Here is a 22,083-nt window from a genome sequence, read left to right as displayed (position 1 = left end):
TTACCTCCTCAACAACTCCAGGAGATTGGTACTGTTAGATTAGTAATTTTATTGACAAGGAAACTGCAGCTCTACAAGTTTCAGGTAAAACTCTGCAGGTCTCACAAGTGGGAAATAAGAGCGCTGGCACACGCAGAGGCTGCCTACCTCTTTCGAAGGCTGTTAATGGAGTGGGTGGAACCCACAAGTCATGATGTGCCGTCTCCCACCCTCCTCACTTCTAGATCTCATCATGGGGGTGCAGCCCTGGGAAGGAGGAAGACATGCACGTGACGCAGTGCATGGAAACTTTATTGTACCATGGCCTTTTATTTGGCAGATTAATTCCATTTTAATTGGAATTCTGGAAACTAATGAAAAAAAATTACAAGTGTTAGATGGTGTGTTCTCAGGGTTTTTGAATCTGTCTGATTTAATTCTAACCAATTAGCATGCTATTACGGAGGGGTATTATGTTGAGAATCAATATTACACTAAACACTAATATTTTATTCAGTATTAAAAATTTATACAAGTGGTAATACAAGTGCTTCATTCCTACTTTGTCTAAATGAGAAGAAATGCTTCCTTAGGGCAATTCCAGTTACCAAGAAAATGTTATCTTCTTAGGATACTATTGGCATTACAGTTTACAGAGATCATTGCTTCAAAGAATTAATAAGATTTAATTGAATGAAATTTGTTTATTTTATTATAAAGCGTATGAGTCTTTCAGCATATCAAAAATGTTTTCCATTTTATACTTATATCTCATGATAAGAGGTCAACAAAAGTACATTATTGTCCAATATTGCCAGGAAGGTCAAAATAACTCATACTTATCTTGGTTTCAGGCTATCCTTCCTCTTTCTTTCCCTCCCTTGCTTCCTCTTCTCTTTTCTCCTTTTGGATACTCTATCCTTATTTGATTCAGATATAATCTTAGGCTGGAATTGGAACCTAAATGTATCCAGACTCTGCATTCCGTATCTTTTTTGCACAGAGGAACGACTAAGCTTAGATAAACGGTAAACTAGATAAACGTCTAATAACCACCTAGAGATAGTTCAGTTAGGTGTGATTTCAAAATTGGGTTTCAGGTCAGCTCTCCAGATTGTGCCCCCAGGTGCCCTTCCCAGCATCTGGCCCTGCCATGCGCTTTGGTTTTAGAGCCTGGGCACATGGCATGGATTCCATGGCTCTTCCTGACCTCTCTTCTGTGTACCTCCACTCTCCTATATTTAGTAGCTTCTTCAAGCTTCCAAGCTAGGAAGGATCTAAGCTCCCTAGCTTGGAAGGAGCTAATGAAGGTATTTACAATTTTTATTACTTGTGTACTTTAATTCACAACTTCTCAAGTATCTGAAAGCTCTGAGAAAATGACACTTTTAAAAATAGCCCTAATTTTGTGAATTGTTATACTCCGTTCTGCAGATTTAGAAAAGTTTTGCTTCATGTTTTAGTGCTATCCTAACCGGACTGGCAAGATCAACCAGTTAATATGTATAGACCTTGAAAAAGCTACTCTTTGGGAAAAGGTTGGTTGTAATTCTAAAGGCATATTAGACGTTAAAAACTGCGATGCAAAATCAAAGCAAAAAAAAAAAAATCATTGAATAAATTAAGCTAACCGAAAAGTTAGAAATTGGAAGTAGGTTCAGCATAGTAATCACCATTACAGATAGGAAAATTCAAACTAACAAAAAACATTTAATGGGTTGACTTTTCTAAAATATTGATTGGATTTCATTAATAAGCATTTTATGCATATGGCTATTTTGAAAGCTCCTTGAAAAATGAAAGACTAATGCCTTAATGAGAGGTATTATTACATGAACATATTTGAATCTGGCTTATGAAAAATAGGACTTGAGAATTTAAAATGTGTGCATAAAATGCAAATGGATTTAATTAACTGAAAACCCATAAGACAGAACTTCTTCAAATAAGCAATTACTTTGGGGACTAATAGAGTAAATAGGATCCTGAATCATTAGCACAAATATCCATATGAGAGAAGGATCAGCAAATTTTATCCTTTAAGTTATTTATGCACACATGGTAATATCTCATTAATTGATGGCTTCAGTAAATTTAAATCTGTTGATAATTTTTTTCATGAGCTGGGCTGACATTTACCTTTGCTTTTGCAAACACTTTATTTATAAGTAGATAATATATGGTGTTTTAAACATTTATTTTCAATCTTGCATACACTTTTTGGACACAGAATAAACTATTTTCAGTGAACCTCAGGCACTTTACAAGCTGCTACATACATCCAATCTATATGCTAATAACAGAATGTTCATATGATTTATCATTACAGGTCTCCTTAAGGATTTTTACTTTGTAATGTTTTGTTGGAGTTACTCTCTGTAGTTTAAAGAACAGAGCCCACATTTGTTTGAGAGTTATCTCTAATGCAGCCTGCCCACAAATTCGGAGATGCCCACCTTCCTAATTTGTTAGAATAAATGAAATGTATTAATGAATGTTCACAGCTTTACATAATAGACTTCTTCTTTTAAACATGCATTGGAACATGGAAAGAAAAGTAAAATACAATGAAGGGTGAAAATAAATGATTTTGCGGGTGGGCAAAGGGACTGAACAACGGTCTCAAATCATTTTAAGTCCCGCAGGCGCGGTAGCCTGGTGGCAGGACTTAATAACGTTGCCCTTTCTTTAAGAGCTGATCTTGCTCACGTGGGGTGACTCAGTTCTCGTCACTTGCAAAGAGAGATGTTTTTCTAGTTAAAGACAGTCAGTGCCAGGCCAAAAGGGTGGCTGCTCCAAACTACGGCTTCTGGAATGCAGAGAAATGCCACTGCCCGGCAATCTGGCATTTCTAAGTCTTTCTTTTATGTGGCCATGACTTTTCAGAGTCCACATGTCAATTTGCACCAAAGAATTAAAAGTGTGTATCAAGTGGGTAGAAGAGTTATGTTATTTTAATTATCAGAACTCATATGTGGATCACAATGACTCCAGTTCTAAGCGAGATAAAACATATGAAACTAGAATTTATAAAAACCAAAATTTCACCAAATTCTCCTTTTTAATGAAATATTCTGAAGACAGACTGCATAGGATTCATAAATCATGCTACCTTCACACCAGAAGCATTTCCATTTCTTTTGTAAATATTGAGAGGAAATTAGGAGGAGGGGAAAGGCAAATCTTACTCCAATTAGTAGTTACTTACCATACGAAGGGGGAGAATGAACTTCCGTTCCATTTTCGTAACTTAATCAAGAATACTTGATGAGAGAGTTTCCTTTCATGTGCTTCTTGAATGTTATAAAATCTAGGGAGGAGACAGAAATACGGACTAGTTCATCGTAAAGAAGAAAACTGCCCCAAACAATACTAGCCTCTTACGTCAGCGGTTAGTTCTCATCTGGATGAGAGCTATCACAGCCAACTCTATGCCACCTACCCATCAACCAGCTGCCCACAAATTCTGAGCCAGATAGACTGAAACGACCACTGTCACAAGAGAAAGAAGACCGAGGGTTAAATCCCACTCAGTACTTGTCTGAGTGAATTTTATGTCCTTGACTTCACCAAGGTTCTGGTGGGAGTAATAATATAGTCAATGGCTTGTTCTGATGATCAAAGGAGATGATGTCTGGAAAGACATTTAGTTAACAGTGGAAGTGTTTAATTTATTTTATGTCCTGACTCTTCATCATAAGGATTTGGGGTGGCTTCCAAGTAGAGAAATAATGAAATATGAATAAAAATAACAGTGTTGAGAGTAAAAAAAGGAAGATGGTCATATGCCACCTACATTGGTCAACATTTGAGATAATTTAAGTTACCTTTTGGATTTGAATTTCTTGGTAATTTAGATAAAAGGAGAACACAATTTCTTCGATAACTTCTATTGTTAGAAAGGAGAAAATGCGTTACTCCCCCCCAAAGAAATTGTCCTGATACAAAATTCCCAGAAAAATTCTTCATGGAAAACACGTCATTCGAACAGTGAAATAAAATGAACTACATAACAAAGTGGGCCTGACTACCCACCATGAAAGCTGAAGGGCAAAACACTACTTATGCTTGGAGGTAGTTATTATCGCCATAAAATTGTATTATTCCTAGAGACAAACATGAAGCTTGGATTAGGAAAATACTAACTTTGTTAACTGATGCCCAGTTAACAAATCACCCAGCACTTCCCCCTTGTTGTTCCTTCCTAACACACACACACACATGCACGGAGCTTCTTTCCTTAAGTTATGTCTCAGTAGTTGGGGGATGGGGAGCTTCCAAAGAAAGTCACTGATGGATGGCGACGGTAGGCCAGTCACTGCTTAATAGGGCATGGAGCTGCAAGGATGAAGTGTGAACCTAGACATGATACAGGACTGACAGCTGCACCCATTCCACGGGGCCAATCCAGAAGGGAAAGGAAGAGAAAGATACAACCAGATGATTATATAGTTGACCCCTGAACAACGCAGGAGTAAGGGGTTCTGACCCTGCATGCTCAGAAATCCACATATAACTTTTCACTCCCCCAAAATGTACCTACTAAGAGCCTACTATTGACTGGAAGCCTTACTGATAGCATAAGCAGTTGATTGACACACATTTTCTAAGTTCCATGCATTACGTACTGTATTCTCATAACTAAGTAAGCTAGACAAAATGTTATTAAGAAATTCACGAGGAAGAGAAAATACATTTATAGTACTCCACTGTATTTACCAAAAAAAATCTGCTAGGTGGACTCTGCATTTCAAACCCATGCTGTTCAGGATCACCTTTATAGGTGAAAAAAATCACAGCTTGAGTCCTCATCCTTGAGATCCCCATATTTTTTCTTGACTTCCTTGAAATCTCACTTCCAATCTTGCAAGAAACTCCTCAATTTTCCTCTGCTGGCTCTTCTCCCTTCCTTAAATGTGGTCCTTCATCAAGGTTTTCCACTTGACAGTAATTTCATGCACACCCATGGCTTACATGTCTTAAATTAATACCTTTTTCTCATGCTTTCTAGGCTGGATCCTCATCCCTATTATCTCCTGAATTTGCTTTTCTTCCTGTCCCTAAAATCAGTGGGATTGCCACTCTCCCTGGCTTGAACATGTGATGTCCTCTTCATTCTCCCCCATCACTGCACCTCCCAAACACACACATCTAACTTATTACGACCACTTTGAGCACAGGAAGTTCAACTTCCCTTTGACATTCCAAGGCCATCATCATGCCAGAAACTCATCCCCTGTCTACCGTCTTCCATCCAGGCAGTGGCCTCCCATCCGGGGTACTCTCTGCTTCCAGTCCCCATTAGTTCCCAGCTCTCCTGATGATCCCAGTTTTCTTCCTAAACATCATGCTTCTCCACTTGTTTGAAAACTCCTGACATTTCCAGTGAGTCTAGGATCAAGTCTAGGCACTCCTCAGCAGAGCTTCCCAATATCCCAGATCAGTGCATTTACTACTTTCCACATAACCTCTCCAACCATACCAAACCATTTCTCTTCACTCTTCCTCTCCTCCACAAAGTGGTTTGCCTCTGTAATTTTGCTGACTAACTTTCTGCTGTCTGAAATGCTCATTTTTTAACATCCAGTTCAAATATTGCCTCTTTCAGAGATATTTCTGAATTCTTGTGTAAGAATTTAGTGTACCTTTCTCTGCAAACCCAAGGATCCTTAATTGTAACCTTACCACAAAAATCCCACTTATAGTACTCTGACTATATGCTTTAAACACAATAGTCCCCAAAACCCTCATAAAGCTTATAGTCTAGCTAGGGAAACCCTGCCTTATTCACATTTCTAAACTTCCATGGGGGTAATAGCCGATATTTCATTATGTGGGTGCTCTATAAATTATAGATCAAAACATATTTGAAACATCAAATAACACTATGAGAGGCTCTGAATGTAGGGTTAAGAACACCATTCTAGAAAATATTTTCTGAATAAGTGATAATAGTAAGACTGTCCAGATTTGGGACACTAAAGGAATGGAAGGAGAGAGGATGAGAAAAAAGAAGTACAGATGGGCATGTTATTTTTCTCTTTTTTTATTTTAACACAAATTTGATCATTTTACAAAGATCAAGTAAGGTGGTTTATATCTGAGGGAAGATGTTGCATTTGTTCCAGTGAATCAGCTCACAAAATATTTAGTCACTCTGCATTTGAGATTATCACATGAAATATAGTTTATGGAAGACCTCCCATTAGGGCTGGAAAATACCTTCCTGGTACCTGTCTTAGCGCCTGGCACATAGAAGATATTTTAATATTTGTTGACTGAACGAGTGCTTGCTCATCCAGTGACCTCTCTCCAGCTGCCCTCTAATCTCCTGTTTCCCTTTTAGAGCCAAACTACTGCAAATAATTACCAACAGTCATCTTCCTTTTCTTACCTCCCATCGGCAGTGCACACCTCTGCAGTCTGACCTTTGCCTCATCACAGAGTTCACTGGCTGATGTATTAATTTCTACCCCCACCCCGGCATGCGCATGCGCAGACCATTGTGGTGGAGCCCTTGCTAGGAGGGAAGCTGAGGCTGCAGCTCACCTCAAAGGAGAAAGGGTTGTGCGCTGTGTCAGCCCACAGTCTCCTGTTAAACAGGGATGCCAGCAAGTGAGTGAGGCGAGTCCATACTGCTTCATGAACATTTGGTTTATTTACCCAGGGTGCACGTATCCCTGGCTGGAGAAACAGGAAGTACTGTGCTCATAAATTTCCTTGCTGTCAGGTTCACGTTTTCTCTCCAGTTCAGATCCCAGGACTTCAAACTCTTCTGTGCTCAAATTCCACCCCAGTTCTACTCTATTGTGATCACCAACATGTCAGAATGGCTTTCTTCTCTATCATGTTAGCTCCCTAGGTATCTCGTTAGGAGAGATGTAAAATATGAAATGTGAAATCTCAAATAGGCATGACTACAAATAGAACCAGTTAGAACTCTATTTCCCATACATATCACTTAGCGATTTTTCTTTAATTCAAAACAATTCTCTCCTGATTGGTGCTCTCCACACTTGCTAAATAGAAAAGCAGTTCTCAATATTGCACATTCAAGCCAACTGACCACTCCCACCCTCTTGAAATGAAATCCCCGCTCCCTTGCCCCCCTCCTCCCCAGGCCCCATGATCCTGCAATTTCCTGGGTTTCCTTCTATTAAACTACTCCTTTCATCCTTTACAAGCTCACCATTCACTACTTGGCTGTTCTGGATTTGAATTCCTTAAGACTGTCATCCCCACTACTCACTCTGTTAGCTTCCTGTAGGCAGTCAAGTCCATCTATGGATCGTATCCGTCAGAGCCAGAACTATGGATTAAAGATGAGTCACAAGTTTACATCCAAACCCTAGAGCTTTCTGACAAGCTCCACACCCACAATCCAGAGTCTTTTTGCTCTGTCCTCTTATGTTTCCTACAGAATTCAAACTTCACACGTCTAACTGAACTTAGTGTCTGTCTTTGTAAACTTGTTCCTCCTCCAGTGTTCCCTTACACTTCCGCATGGGCGCCATGTCAGTATTGCAGAATTTACCTCCTCCCCATCTCTTGAATCCATTCATTTTTCGAAATCGCCACCACCTCATCCTTCCTCCCCTAGGCCATATTACCAGTATCTCTGTACTGAAAAGGTTCAACTGGTCTGCATGAACTTCTCACCTTGCCAGCTCATGCTCTGCAGTGTAGCCAGAAATATTTTTTTGAAATAGCAAATTGATGATGTAACTCACCACAATCCCCCCTCCCCTCTCCCAGCCTTCTCATTGGTTCTAGGATGAAGACATATTTTTTGCTATGGCTTAAAAGCCTTTCATGGTGACGGCCCCTGATCACATCTGCAGACTAATGCTGTTCATCTCTGCTCTCTGTACTCCGGCTACACGATCTTCCTTCAGTCTCTCCCATTGCTCTTGCTCTCTTCTTCTGGCTGTACATCATAGCTTTCCACACCTTCCACGTCATGCCTTCTGCCTCTACTCTTTGTCTGGTTGACTGCTATCTGTTATTTAGATCTCAATTTCCAGAAACTTGTATCTCTTCTCTGTGGCATATTTACAACAGTTTCAGTTTCATACCGATTTGTGTCATTCCTTTATTGTCTCTCTTCCCCACCAGGCAGCCTGTAGGCCAAATGAGGGCCGGGATACCTAAAGTCATTCACTGTACCCTAAGAGTGTCTGGCACTTAGTGGGAACTTGGTAAAGCTGACTTTAGTGAACACGTGTATAAAATGAGCATGAAAATAAACACATATAAATTCAGTGTGAAAAATGTACCCATTGCGTAGTGTTTGAAAATTCTAAAGAGAAGCACAGCATTGAAATCAGTAACAGGAACATTGGGAGCTTTTGGAGGGTTTCAGAAATTAAAGTAGGAGGGCTTCTTTTCTCACACAGGTTGAGTAGTGGGTTGAGGCGAGTGATGGGGATTTTTTTAAAGATGTTATTTATTTATTTGACAGAGAGAGCAAGCACATGTACAAGCAGGGGGAGACGGAGAGGGAGGAACAGATTCCCCATTGAGCAGGAAGCCTCATGTGGGAGTCGATCCCAGGATCCTAAGATCATGAGCTGAGCTGAAGGCAGACGCTTAAGCAACTGAGCCACTTGGGCGCCCCAGTGATGGGGATTTTTTTAAATGAAAAATTTCACTTGGGCCGAAGCAACTGGTTTAAGCATATAAGAAATATGCTAAGATATGAAAATAGTGCCTTCAACCTTATTCTTGCCAATTTGCCCCTACATATATTGAACAAGAGCCATTATAAGGAAAGGAAGAGATGATTGAGACCAGGGACATGCTGGAGAGGCAAAGGAGAGAAGAGGTTTCAAAAATGTTTTAGTCTCCGGGTTGTGGGTATTCTGCTGGGTATGTCTTTTTATATCTTTGCTTCTAAAATCCATGTCATTACATGCAATATAATTGTCTCTGCTTCCATATGGCGACAAAATTCTAGCAACTATATCAGGATCTCAATAAATAGGCAAAACGAAAATGTTGCATAAGTTGTTTTCCTTCAGTTACTTTGCAAATAGAAACCCCCCAATAATAAAACACAAATTTTGTAAATTAGAATAGTATCAGTTATGAATGCCATTTTGCAATTATGAGAGTAAAAACATTCCACATTGAAATAAGAAATGCCATCTGATTTCGATTTAACTCAAAGGGGGAAAAACACATTCCATTTAAGAATGACAAATAAAGCTGTCAATGTGATCCATTTATAGCCCCTCTGAGAATGCCACAAATCCACATAATGTTCTGAGAAGCTAGTTATTGTATTTGCTCTCTCAAAGAGAGAAGGCGTAGAAGTCCCTATGACAGACTGTTATCCAAGGAAACTAAGGTTAGGGGGAATAACTTAATGTTAGACAACATCCTAGGTGCATACGCCTTCAAGGGGAGAATGAGAGCTTCAGGCATCGTATTTAAATAGTGTGCAGCAGTAGAAAGGGTGAACTGCTGCAGGGACTGATGGGGTGTGAGACAATGCAGAAAACCCTTTGTTTTCCTAGTCTGTCCCCCACCCCTCCTCTGAGCTCTGCGAGGGCCTCACCGACCTCACGAGGTCTCCTCCTTCAAGGAAAGCCATAACATCTTCATGTAAACATCCGAAGCGTCAGTTATTTTTGGACATTCATTATGGGTTATTTCAGGCTCCGGTACAAGGGCACTTGCCGCAAATGAACATTGGAAATATAATCTCCATTCTTCATTATGATAATGAAACTTCCTTCTTTTAAGAAGCAGTTTGCTATTAAATACATATCCATGTATTCATATAAAAGTATATATAAAACACGACCCTCTGCAGGACATAACTGATTATATTTTTCTCCTTTGCACTGGCTGATGAAAAACTGAGGACAAAATTTGTTACTATCTTCTAGCAAGAGTGTTGAATTTCATGGCATAAATTTTCAGTATGAATCTCTCTCCTGGCCCCATCTTATGTTCTTAGCCTTATTTTTTTCCTTTGACTCATTTTTTCTTACCTCTTTGAAATATATTTTATATTGCTGTACCGTATGTATTTTTATTAGCCTTTCTCTATAAGCTTTAAATCCTTTCCAGCATATAAATAAAACATTCAACATTTATAGATGCTTTTTTTTTTTCCTTTGGAGGGTTGCAGAATTTTCCCGAGGCAACATATAATTTATTACTATAGATGCATGAATATTAACACATTGGTATTTATAGTAATTAAATTTTTTGTGATATTTAGTTGAATATTTCAGTTAGATTTTCTTAGTATTTACATATATACCTTTAGAACTGGGATTCCTAGACTGAGGCCCAGGGACTGAGATTATGTGCAAAATTTTGAGCATGTAAAATTTTACTAATGAGGCATTTTGTGATTTTAATTCCAATTCTGAAAGGTGGTTTTGACCCAAAAGATTAAAAAAAAAAAAAAGATTACTGCTTTGCAGTGGAATAATTGCATAAGACCAGATCTTGGTCTTCTGACACTCAACTAATTGACAGCCTATTTATTGATTACCCACTAAGTGCCTAGCGCTGCAATAGATACTCTGTAGCTGTTTATTGCAGTAAACAGCAATAAATGTGTAGGCTTGACCTCTAACCTCAGGGTGCTTCTAGTCTAGTGGAGGTAGGGTAAACTATAAAAAAACGAACATAAAACAAGCAATATCCGAGGGGAGAATATTTGAGATAAAGGGACCAACAAATGCAAAGAAGGTGTTATAGTCCATAGATATCTCTTCTAGGAAATATCAATGGTAGATCTCCAAATTCACTTTCAGTACTTCAGTCTAGAAATATCAGACTCATGCTCTTAAGCATGAAAGTCAGAAGTCTTTGCCTTGTTCTCATTTTTTTTTTAAAGTTAGATTTCCTAATGTGAGGGAAACGTATCTTCAGAAAAACAATGCGAGGTATTTTGTTACACATTAATTTCATTCAGTAAGTATTTGAGTCTCCCATCTTTAAGGCACTGTGGGAGATGCCCTCAAGGTGCTCAGCGCAGACCAAATAAACCATAACTATCATACCTGTGACTATAATGTAATGTAAACCAATCCCATATTGTTCCGAGCCATAGGTTTATGAGCCAAGTAAATTCTAGAGCACAGACGCTTTAATATACAGTTTGAAACCCAAAGCTTTTTAGAAAAGCACCAATCACCCTGTAAAAGTTGAAGATGGATAAGCTGGACAAAGTGACATATCATGAAAACTGGGATTAAACATTCTTTGGAATAAGAAGCCTGGACTCTGGTTTGGAAAATGTTTTCAATAGCCCTGTCTGTGTAAATCAATACATTAAGAGGTGACTAGAGATCATAAATATTTTCCACATTATTAGATGTTTTCCTAAATTAAATTCTTTATGCATATATTAAAGAAATAACATCCTGATAAGATGAAGATGACAACGAGGTCACAGAATTCTGTGGGATGCCTACTGGGAACCAGAAACCGTGTGAGAGCTCTGTGCACGTGCCCTGGGAGGGAAGGCTGTTAGGAGGTTCGTTTTACGGAGAGGAAGAAACTGAGGTCTGGAGAGGCAAAGCGATTTGCCTGGTCACAAAGCTGCTCACAGGAGATGGCTAGGATTGGAACCTGAAAAGTCGGACTCCAGAGCCCGTAGGAGCCCATTTGCTGCGTTATCAGTCAACTATGAGAAGGCAGGGTGTTGCATGAATTCTCTCCGATAAACTCATCTGCTTTGCGGTTTAAATGGCTTTGGGGAACAACTTTCTGAATGATGAGTCTGAGCTTATCGTGTGCAAATTAATTTAAATATTAGCCAACGCGAGACAGTTACGATGGCAAATCTGCTATTAAGAGTAACACATGCAATTAAAGTTTCCTTGACTCTGGATAGGAGTATGTGATTGAAATTGTCCATAATACTCCCTCTCCTGGGAAAAATCAGGAAGGGTTGAATGTATTTACTTTAAGATCCTCAGTTAAAAGTACAAACATTCTTTTACTAACTTGTTTCTGTGCTTACTGTTTTTTGATAATGAAATTTTAACTTGGAAAAGGGAGATGTTAAAGCTTTCTCTAAATCCAGATCAAACGATATTTCACCATTCTTGTAGGCTCCTGGGCCACTGATACCCCTTAAATACTAAGGGGGCAGCAACAACAACAGCAACAACAACAGCAGCAACAACAACAACAACAACAACAACAACCCTGTATTCTAGTGTTAGGTACCACCGATTGAATATGCGGTGTCACCCACTGTGCCAAGCCCTTCCTTTCATCCTCACAACCACCCTGTTAGAAGCTCCCTATTATTATTCCCAATTCGCAGTTTAAGAGATTGGGGCCCACAGAATTTGCACACACACTAAAGGCTTCCCAGCTTGTTAATGGAGGAGCTGACACCAGGCTATTGACCCTGGAGCCCAGGCGGCCTCCTATTTCACTCTACCATCTCCCTTTGATCACCTTCTCATCCCTAACTGATACATCACTAAGCACGCACTGTTTCTGAATATAGGCAGTCTTAAAACCCTTCAGAATTTAAGGCTGTCCACAGTCTGGACTTTTTAAGAAACCAGTCCAAGCTAATTTCTCAATATTCCTTACTAAATATCCTCAAGGCCTAAGGGAATCTGCCTTCTGTCAAAGCCTTAAGAAGTCTCCTAAACCCACAATCCAGCTAAATTCTCCTGCTCTTACAGGCCAAGTCCAGGGGCGCTTGAGTGGCTCAGTAGGTTAAGCACCTGCCTTCAGTTCAGGTCATGATCCCCGGGGGTCCTGGGATCGAGCCTCACATCGGGCTCCTTGCTCACCGGAGAGTTTGTTTCTTACTCTTATCTGCTGCTCCCCCTGCTTGTACTCTCTCTCTCTGTGTCAAGTTAATTTATAAATAAAATCTAAGAAAAAAAAAAAGGCCAAGTTCACATTCTACTTTTGCAAGATACCTTCTAGACCCACCAGCCCAGAGGAAATAGTTTGAAGAGTTGGCCTCTACTGTCTACGTTGCAAATGATCCTGATGTCCCCAAGAGCTTTGGCAGCCTGGATCTATGAAATACTATGAGAGTTGTGTTAAAAAGTGCTATTGGGCACTTTTCTGAGGAGCATGTTCAGAACTTTTATCAGTTTCTCAAAGCTTAACAACCACTCAGCATTACCATCCCCTCTCCCACCCGGCCCGCAACCCAGCCCCAAGTTCTGGAAACTAATGACATTAAATGCTAATGTTCACTGAGCATGGTTGCCAGATTTAGCAAATAAAAATATTATATGGGACATGCCTATACTAAAACATGATTTGTTGTGTATTTGAAATTCAAATTTAACCAGGCATCGTGTACTTGATCTGTAGCCCTTTCCTTGAATGTTTTGTGGATATTAATCTTTTCTCTCTGCTATACTGAGTGTAATCATCTGGAGGGCAAGGGGCTTCATTATTGCTTCACAGAACCTAACACTTAAATTTATTGCTAATTACTGATTTACTTTTGTGGTCCAACAGAAACATTTTGGAACATTCTTGATTTGGGGGCAATATCAAACCCAATAGCTATATCATGATTATATATATACGGCTTTTGCTACAAGGAAACAGATTCCCATCATACCTAGTACACTATTTGCTAGCTTCAAACACATCGAACTTTCCCCCAATTATGTTTGTTTAAAAAAATCCTCTTATAAGGAACCAGGAAAGTTTCAAAACATACTAAGAGTATTATTGAATCTCAAAGTGAGGTCTTCAGACTATTTGATTGAGAAAATCACCAAAGGTGTTAAAAATGCAGTTGTCTGGGACGAATCTCAGACCTATTAATTCAGAAATGTGCAGAAAGGCTCTAAGCAATCTGGGTTTTTAAAAGCCTTCCAGATGATTTTCATGCCCTCTAAAGTTTAAGGACTGCTTTTTTTATGGGATGTAATACTCTAGCAAGGATTGCTCTTTAAGTTAGAGAAGAAAAGTTATTTTAGTCCTTAAAAACAAGCCATCATCATTTGGAGTTCAAAATATCAATCATCTTTTAAATGTATCTTGAATCTATCATTCTAGTGGTAAATGCTCAGCCCTGTAGATTTACCATTTGGAGCTCCTTAGCATTTAAACAGAACTGGTAAACTAACGATAGGTATTAAAAGGCTGCCTGATAGATCATTAAAATAGTAAATGAGTCACTGAAATTTATACAGGCCATACAAAATTTAAAAAATAAGATTATCTGAAGTAAAGTGTTCTACTGTGTATTAATGTTGCTATCCAGGATTGGTCTGGGAAACCTAAGGCTCTTTGGGATTTCTGGGGAAAAAAAAAAGTGTCATTTCCTAACACTCCCTGCCGCTGTTGACTGGGTAGTCCCTGGGATTTTTGACTGCTTGGTGAGGCGTGTGCTGGTCTGGAAGTCAGGATGCACAGGTTCTCTATTTTATGTTCTGTGTCTTCATCCATAAAATAATAGCTTGGACCATAGTTGGTCTCCGGTGTGTCATCTTCTTCTTCTTCTTTTTTTTTTTTTTTGAAGATTTTATTTATTTATTTATTTATTTGTCAAAGAGAGAGAGAGAGAGCGAGAGAGCGTGTGCAAGTGTGCACAAGCAGGCAGAGGCGGAGAGAGAAGCAGGTTCCCTGTGGAGCAAGGAGCCTGATGTGGGACACAATTCCAGGACTCTGGGATCACGACCCGAGCCGAAGGCAACGGCTTAACCAACTGAGCCACCCAGGCGCCCCTCTAGTGTGTCTTCTGAACCTAAGTTCCTGTTATCATTCTGTGGTTCAGTTTTCTCTGTTGTAAAATATGGGTCTTGGACTATATGGAGTGTGTCTGCTTGTCCAGGGAGTCCCGTGGTAGCCGTGTTTTCTCCATTACTGTACTTGGATCCCCATTCATAACTCAGGCTCACGGTAACAGTGTAAGATCGATGATGCTTCATTTGGGTTTTCCCAGGGATGGGACAGTATATCGGCCATTAGCACATGTCCTTTGTAGGAGATAATTTTTCATTATATAATTATAATCATATAATTCATAATCATTCAAACATACTTACTGATCACAGCTATGTGCTGTGTGTCACTGTGCTAGACCCTGGGAAGACAGTAATGAAAAAAGTCAGGCAGAAAGAGCTCCGGGCTCATGCGGCTTACAGTCTGATGGGGGAATGATGGAGAAGATAAAAACAATAGCCACATGTAAACAGACGTGTAAGTAAAATAAGTGCGGTTTGTAATCAGTGTTTTAAAGGGATCACTGGGCCTGAGATAGAAAATAGCAGAAGGGAAGAGCCTCTTGGAGGGGGCGATATTTACTTGGACCAGCAGGAAGGAAAAAGAGACCAGGGAGGGGGTTGGAGGAAAGGCCCGGGCAGCGAACAGCATATTCTGGAATCCTGTGGGAGGAGCTGTTTATGTGCTTGGCCTCCAAAGGTCTCTTCCATCTCTGAGAGGGAATTTAATTCAAAACTAGAGAAAGGAAATCAGAAGCCCAAAGGGCTGAAGGGACTGATATGAGGTCAAATGGCCAGTCAGTCAATGGGAGAACTCTGCCATGCCTCAGTCCGGAATGTGAGCCCTTCTGAGGGATCAGGATCACAATGCAGCAGGAAGCACCACAATGCTTTGGTTCAAATCCTCGCTCTTTGACTCATCAATTGCTCGTCCTTGGGTACCAGAGCTTTTTTGAGATTCAGTTTTCTTTTGTGTGAAACACAGAGGACATCGACTGCATCAGATTGTTACAGGGATTGAATGAGCTAATGTGGCTTGATTGCCTGGTACATCGTAGGCACCGTGCTCAGTAAATGAAAACTCCTTTGATTTTTCACCGAGTGCACTTTCACCCAAACCAAACGGTTGGAAAATAAGTAGGGCAGAGGTTAAGTGATTTGGATAAAGGAAGAGTGCTAGCAGTGGGGAAGTTCTGGAATACCGGGCTGGGGCCCGTTCAGCAGCTACTCATCTGAGGGCTGAGTGGAGGAAATGAGAAAAGGCCACTGAAGGTGGGAAGATGTCAAGAAAAACATCTCCAAATTTGTGGTTCTGCTCACAGCTTAATCTGCTAGTGGGAAAACTACAGTTGTCTTCATAAAACAGAAAAGACCATCCTTAGTAATATTTGTACAATTAGCATATAAGAAACAGGTTTTACTCTAGGAAACCAGTAAGCAGAAAAATGAGACACTATTATTAAATACACGTAAAGAGAAAATGTGATGTTAACATGTCACTCAATCCACTGGGAACAAATTAATTTAATTATCTGCAGGATATTAAAATGATTGCCGGTATTAAGGATACTTAAAAACCAAGCCCATGGGATTAGAAGAATGAATAATTTATCTAAGTAATGGTGAAGATTTTCTTCATTGTGAACAAAACCACAGATTGAACTTCAGCCTTAAAATACTGAGAGGCATATTTCACGGATTAAAGCGGACAGCTAGCTCTAAGGCCATCCCACAAAAGCTGTTTGCTCTCCCCTTAGACATACCCAAAACGTGAGGGAATATTTATGGTTCAGGCTGAATATTTCTTAGTTTCGGAAGTTCAACTACTGGGTCCCTTTTCCCCCAGCCATAAGGTAAGTGCCATTCCATATATAACTTTTTGAAATGCTGCTTACTTTATGATTCTCTGCCGATGGCGCCTTATGGGAGAAATTTTATTTCAAAGTTTCACAGGATGTGAATTGAACTCATTATTTTACTCTAAACTCATTGTTTAATTGACAGGAAACATGCATTCTAAATCATCTTGTATGCATGGCAGAAGCGGCTACATAAATTTAACAATGGGTGGATTATTACTATTTTGCATATTTATGGAATTTTATATTCAGGAAGCATTTTACAAATCTTTTATTAGTTAATCCTTACACTTATGAGTGAGTCTGACAGGTGGTAAACAATACTTTGGGTTTTAAATTGCCAATACGTGAAAACTTTAATGGGGGAAAAAATCTACTGCATTCCTCCTTGCTCCCAAACTTGCCAAGAGCACATTTTTTATACTTTTTCCCTCTCACCAGACACCAGGGCTAGAGGCCTGCAAGCAGGTTGGTGTCCACCTGAAACACAAGAAGAAAGGGGCATACTGGGCTCTGTCCCAGGTCAGGTGGCCAACATCAGGGGAAACCTCAGAAGACACCAAGGTGATATTGACAGCATTCCCAGCGAGACACATCCCAGTAACAAAGCACATAAACAGACACATTAGGAAGCAATTTTTCTAAAACTATACAGTTAACTTGATTTTCAGTTCTAATGATGCCATACTTACTGGACTCACTCTCTAATGACAGCACCAGTTCTTTCCCAATGAATGCAAGTATGTTAAAGAAATAAAACCTAACCCAAACTAAGAAAGTTTGAAATTTTCTTTTTCAAAAAAGTCACAAATTGAAAAACACTTAGCAACTTTGAACATTCCCTGCAAAGTTTTTAGGACCCTCCAATGTACCCCTCCTCCAGATATGAGAAGGTGTTGAAGAGCAGGGCAAAGAAAGCCTGTATGGATTAAAGTCTCATTGTTGACCCAAACCTTTTACAGCCTAGGGCTTTCAAAGCTACCAAACCAAGAAAAATCAATCACGCATCACCTGGGGGCTGGAAATGAGGAGCTGCAGATGCTGCACCTACTTTCTGAAGATTCCAGCATGGACACGTAGTCCTGCCCAGATTCTAATCTCTTCTGAGTGACAGTGTCTCTATCCCTCTAATCCCTCAGGCCTCCCCCTCCGTGGTGTGTGTGTGTGTGTGTGTGTGTGTGTGTGTGTTGGAGGCCAGTTGGGTTGGAGGGTGCAGAGAACACCCAAAGTATATTGGAAGCTAACACCCTGTGAGGCCCCGTGCGTTCTCAGTGCCGCTGGGCAGCTGTCAGGTCAGCGTAAGGTAACCAGGTCACCCCTCTTCCAGGGGTGCAAAGGGGTGCTTCAAGCCCTCGCGTCCCCTGGGTGCGCGGGTACCGCGAGAGCGCGCACGGAGGGACCCTCTGAGTAACACCTCCCACCCTGGCGCGTCCCCCATGCCCCCAGACGCGGCCCCGCCCCGCTTGCGCTGACTACCTGCAGACGCTGGAGGCGCGGCGGCAACGGTCTGGCGGTCCTGCTGTTGGCTGGGCGAGCGCTCCGGCTTTGTAAAGCCGCCCGACCCCACCCTCTCTCACCTCGGGGGGCCCCCAGTCCGCCAGGAACCTCCCCGTTGGGCCACCGCGCTGCGACCGGCCGCCGCCTCTCTGCGGGGCGGGGGCTGCCGGGCCCTCCCCACCTCGCGGCCTGCTCCGAGACCTTCGGGCGGGGCCCTGGGCCGCTCAGATCCCCGCCCCCCTTCCCCGGAGCTGGCACCCCGCGGCGGCAGCTCCACCCCCCACACTGGGGGTTCCCAAGCCCGGGTCAGTCCTAGTGCCTGTGACCCCGCCCTTGTCTACTCATGGCGGGAGGGACCGCACCCCAATGTCGCCGTCCCCACGACCCACCTCTGGGATTCCCGTGGGGTGCCAGGAGGGGGGCGACTCCTTCTACTAGTGGAGGCCAAGTCTGGGGAAAGTTTCTGGCGGAGTCAAGGGTCAGCCTTTTCTTGTAGGGATGTTCTCTAGCCAAGAGATAGAAACCCAAGCGATTCTATCTGCGGTTTCTGCTGACATCACAAACCACACATCACTCGGTGTCGTGTTGGGTAGTTTACACAGAGACTCCCTATCATTACTGCAGCCGTTTGCACGTTTGCCCTTCAGAGCCCCAGCCAAGTGACATTTCAGTGGAAGGGTTAAAGGAACTTAATTTTTTAATAAAAATTTAATGCTGGAAACCAGTACATTCATTATATGCTAGCTCTGCCCCAAGCTCCAAGCATGGTCTCATCTGGTTAATTCAGACCTTTCAGTGACCAGGAGTACATAGGTCACTATCTTGCACTTCCAAATCTCCAGAACTTTCCCGGTCTTCAGTCGCCTTTTTTATTTCCCTGGCTATATGGAGGAGGGGTGAAAATGAGATGCAACAAAAACAATTTGAAGAGCTTTTAACAGCTGGTATAAAAGTTTATGGGAGAGACAGTCTGCAATCATTGAAAATAAGATCCGGAAATTATCTGTAGATCTCACTCTTCAGTTTTGCCATTTTGCTTGAATTTGAGTTATGGAACGCTAGTAGTATCTATTATTTTTAGCAGAAATAATACTTTTCTAAGAATTATTAAGCAGATTAAATGTATAATATGTTGTTGGATCATCAACATCAGTTATGATGGTGGATCATGGTAAAACTCCCTTTACAGAAGAATGTGGTCACCACCAGCTGATAGGAGACACAACATCTTTCTGGTGAGATAAAATTGGTTTTGTCTTAGATGTTAAATGATAGAGAAAGGTAAGCTAGAAAAGAGAATCTCTCTAGTCCTACCTGCCATCTAATGAATATATTGCCTTTTAGTTTCCCTCTTTTTTCCAATTGCTCCCAATAAGCTGTAATTTAAAGATTGCTCAAAACTTTGGTATTCATTCATTCTTTAAAGTGTTTAATGAGGACTGGAAAACTGCCTGGCGTTGAGCTTGGTGCAGGTGATATAAGGGTGGACTAGACAGACAGATACAAGTTCTCCCATCTAGGAGTTCACATTCTGTGGGTGGAGAGACAGTCACTAAACAGGCAAGTGCAAACATAATTAATTGTGCCTGTGAAAAGTGTGTGGAAGTATGGAGCGCTAGGAGAGGAGACCTTCCAAGTGGTCTGACTTTTACATTCCTATTTTGTTTTGAACTCTAGAGTTATTTCAGTGCTGCAAAGTTTTTTTGTTTTAGTTTAGTTTGTTTGTTTGTTTGTTTTGTTTTTGGCTATCCTTTCTTTCATGTCGCATATTCAGTCCATCAGGAAACCCTGATTAGCTCCAGCTTCAAAATGTTTTCCAAATCTGACCCTAACTACTACTCTCCCAAAGCAGCATTGCCTATTTGGATTTCTGCAGAAGGCTCTGTACTTGTCTTCCTGCTCTCAATCTTATGCCTATGGTCTATTACGCATGGAGAATTTAAGGTGACACTTTAAAAGTGTATGTGCTGAGTGCTGTGAAGTGTATAAGCCTGACGATTCACAGACCTCTACCCCTGGGGCAAATAATACATTACATGTTAATAAAAATAATTAATAAAGAAATAAATAAATTAAAAAACAAAACAAAAAGCGTATATATTAGCTCAGATCAATCCTCTGCTCAAAAACCACCCAACGGCTTCCCATCCCTTTTTTTTTTTTTAGGATTTTATTTACTTACTTAGAGAGAGAGAGTGCGCGCGAATGCATTTGCATGCACCTGTGAGCCTGGGGAGTGGAAGAGGAAGAGGGAAAAGCAGACTCCCTGCTGAGCAGGGAGCCTGAGTGACTGATGGACAGACAGACTGATGGATGGGGGGCTCCATCCCAGGACACTGGGATCATGACCTGAGCTGAAGGCCGATGCTAAGCCAGCTGAGCCAGCCAGCTGCCCCTCTTCCCATCACTCTCAATCACTTCCCATTTTGACAACACAAACTTGACTCTAGTTAACCACCAAAACCTTACATATCTGACACCCCATCTCTCTTTACCTCCATCTTTGTCACTGTCCCCTCCCCAACCCTGCCATCCTCTCTAGTCTTTCTGCTGTTCTCTCATTGCTCAGGGTCCTGCCTTTTGGTCTTTGAGCCTGGACTCTTCCTCTCAATATTCTACTGAGGCATACTCCTCAGTAACAGATATTTGCTCCCTCATGCTCCTATCAAGAGAGGTAATCCCTGACCACCTCCTCTAAAATAGTCTCCTCTTGCAACCCTCTCACTCTCTCTTTATTCTACTTGAGTTTTCCTTATAATATAATTTGCACACATATACATGCACACATTTATTGTTTGTTTTCTCTCCTTTAGAATGAGAACAACTTGGTTATACTGTCATGCATGTAGAAGATACAAAATAAATATTTGGAAAGAAAGCATATAAATTGGGGGAGCTGGGTGGTTCAGTGGGTTAAGTGTCTGCCTTTGGCTCAGGTCATAATCTCATGGTCCTAGGACTGAGCCTCGCGTGGGCTCCCTGCTCAGTGGGAAGTCTGCTTCTTCCTCTGCACCTATCCCTGGCTCATTCTCTCTCTCTCTCAAATAGATACAATCTTTTTTTTTTTTTTAAAGCATATAAATTATGTTACAGACTGAATGTGTCTCCCCAAAATTAGTATGTTGAAGCTCTAATCTCCAATGTGACCAAGCTTGGAAATAGGGTCTTTATGGAAGTAATTAAGGTTAAATGAGGTCCTAAGTGAAGGGCCCTGATCTGATAGGATTAGTGTCTTTTTAAGAAGAGACAGTGGAGAGTTCACTGTAGTACAGAGGAAAAGCTATTTGAGCACCCAGAGATGGCAACTGCAAACCATAAAGAGAGTTCTCACCAGGAACCAAGCCCACAGGCATCTTGACCTTAGACTCCCCAACTTCTAGAACTGTGAGAAACAAATGTCTGTTGTTTAAGCCATCCCATCTATGGTATTTTGTTATGGCAGCCTTAGCCAACTAAGATAAATTACATACAATGTAAAAGAAAGAGTTTTGATGCAATCTATACTCATACATTATAGCCAATCATTTCAAGATTACTAATGCATGAAATGGTGTGATGGTGTGACCTTCAGACAATTAACAAACTTTGCAGGATCTTCTGGAATAATTGAGGCTTGAAGATTAATCTTATCTGGAACCAAGAATAGAGTAAGTATTTAATATAAACAAAAGTCTTGTACAGCTTTATTTGTTTCTGAGGTCATGAATGACTGAAGCTCTTAGGAGTAAGGATGGTCTGGTCATGATCACCATGGTGAAAAATGCTGTTTCAAGAGAGCACATCCTCTAAACTCCATAAAACTTTCTACTGGTCCAGGGAAGGGCTCTTATGTTATGGTGTGCCTAGAACATAGTCATGGCCCATTGATATTCAAGCAAAGCATCAGATATTTCCGATAATAGCTTTCCTTACCTACCACAGCTGCTTCTACCCTTTACCTCCAAAATAGGCTGTGGCCAGTAAACTTAAACTTCCTTTTTTTTTTTTTTTTTTTAGTTAAAAAAAAAAAAGCCCTAAGCTTTTGCAAATATATAATATACAGATTGATACTGGCTACCTTA

At 40.9% G+C, this 22,083-nt stretch overlaps 1 long non-coding RNA gene across 1 annotated transcript; it reads right to left on the bottom strand.

Moving 5' to 3' along the window:
- Nucleotides 1-6,697: 6,697 nt before the first annotated feature.
- Nucleotides 6,698-17,617, bottom strand: LOC116857913. The gene is made up of 3 exons (XR_004380833.1): nucleotides 17,537-17,617; nucleotides 7,229-7,288; nucleotides 6,698-6,845 (listed from the first exon to the last, which is right to left on the bottom strand). It is a non-coding gene; the product is annotated as an uncharacterized LOC116857913 (long non-coding RNA).
- Nucleotides 17,618-22,083: the final 4,466 nt, after the last annotated feature.

The sequence above is a fragment of the Lontra canadensis genome, unplaced genomic scaffold (assembly GCF_010015895.1).
Source record: "Lontra canadensis isolate GAN:19392208 unplaced genomic scaffold, GSC_riverotter_1.0 scaffold3, whole genome shotgun sequence".
Classification (NCBI taxonomy): Eukaryota; Metazoa; Chordata; class Mammalia; order Carnivora; family Mustelidae; genus Lontra; species Lontra canadensis.
This window is presented reverse-complemented; position numbering and strand designations above follow the sequence as displayed.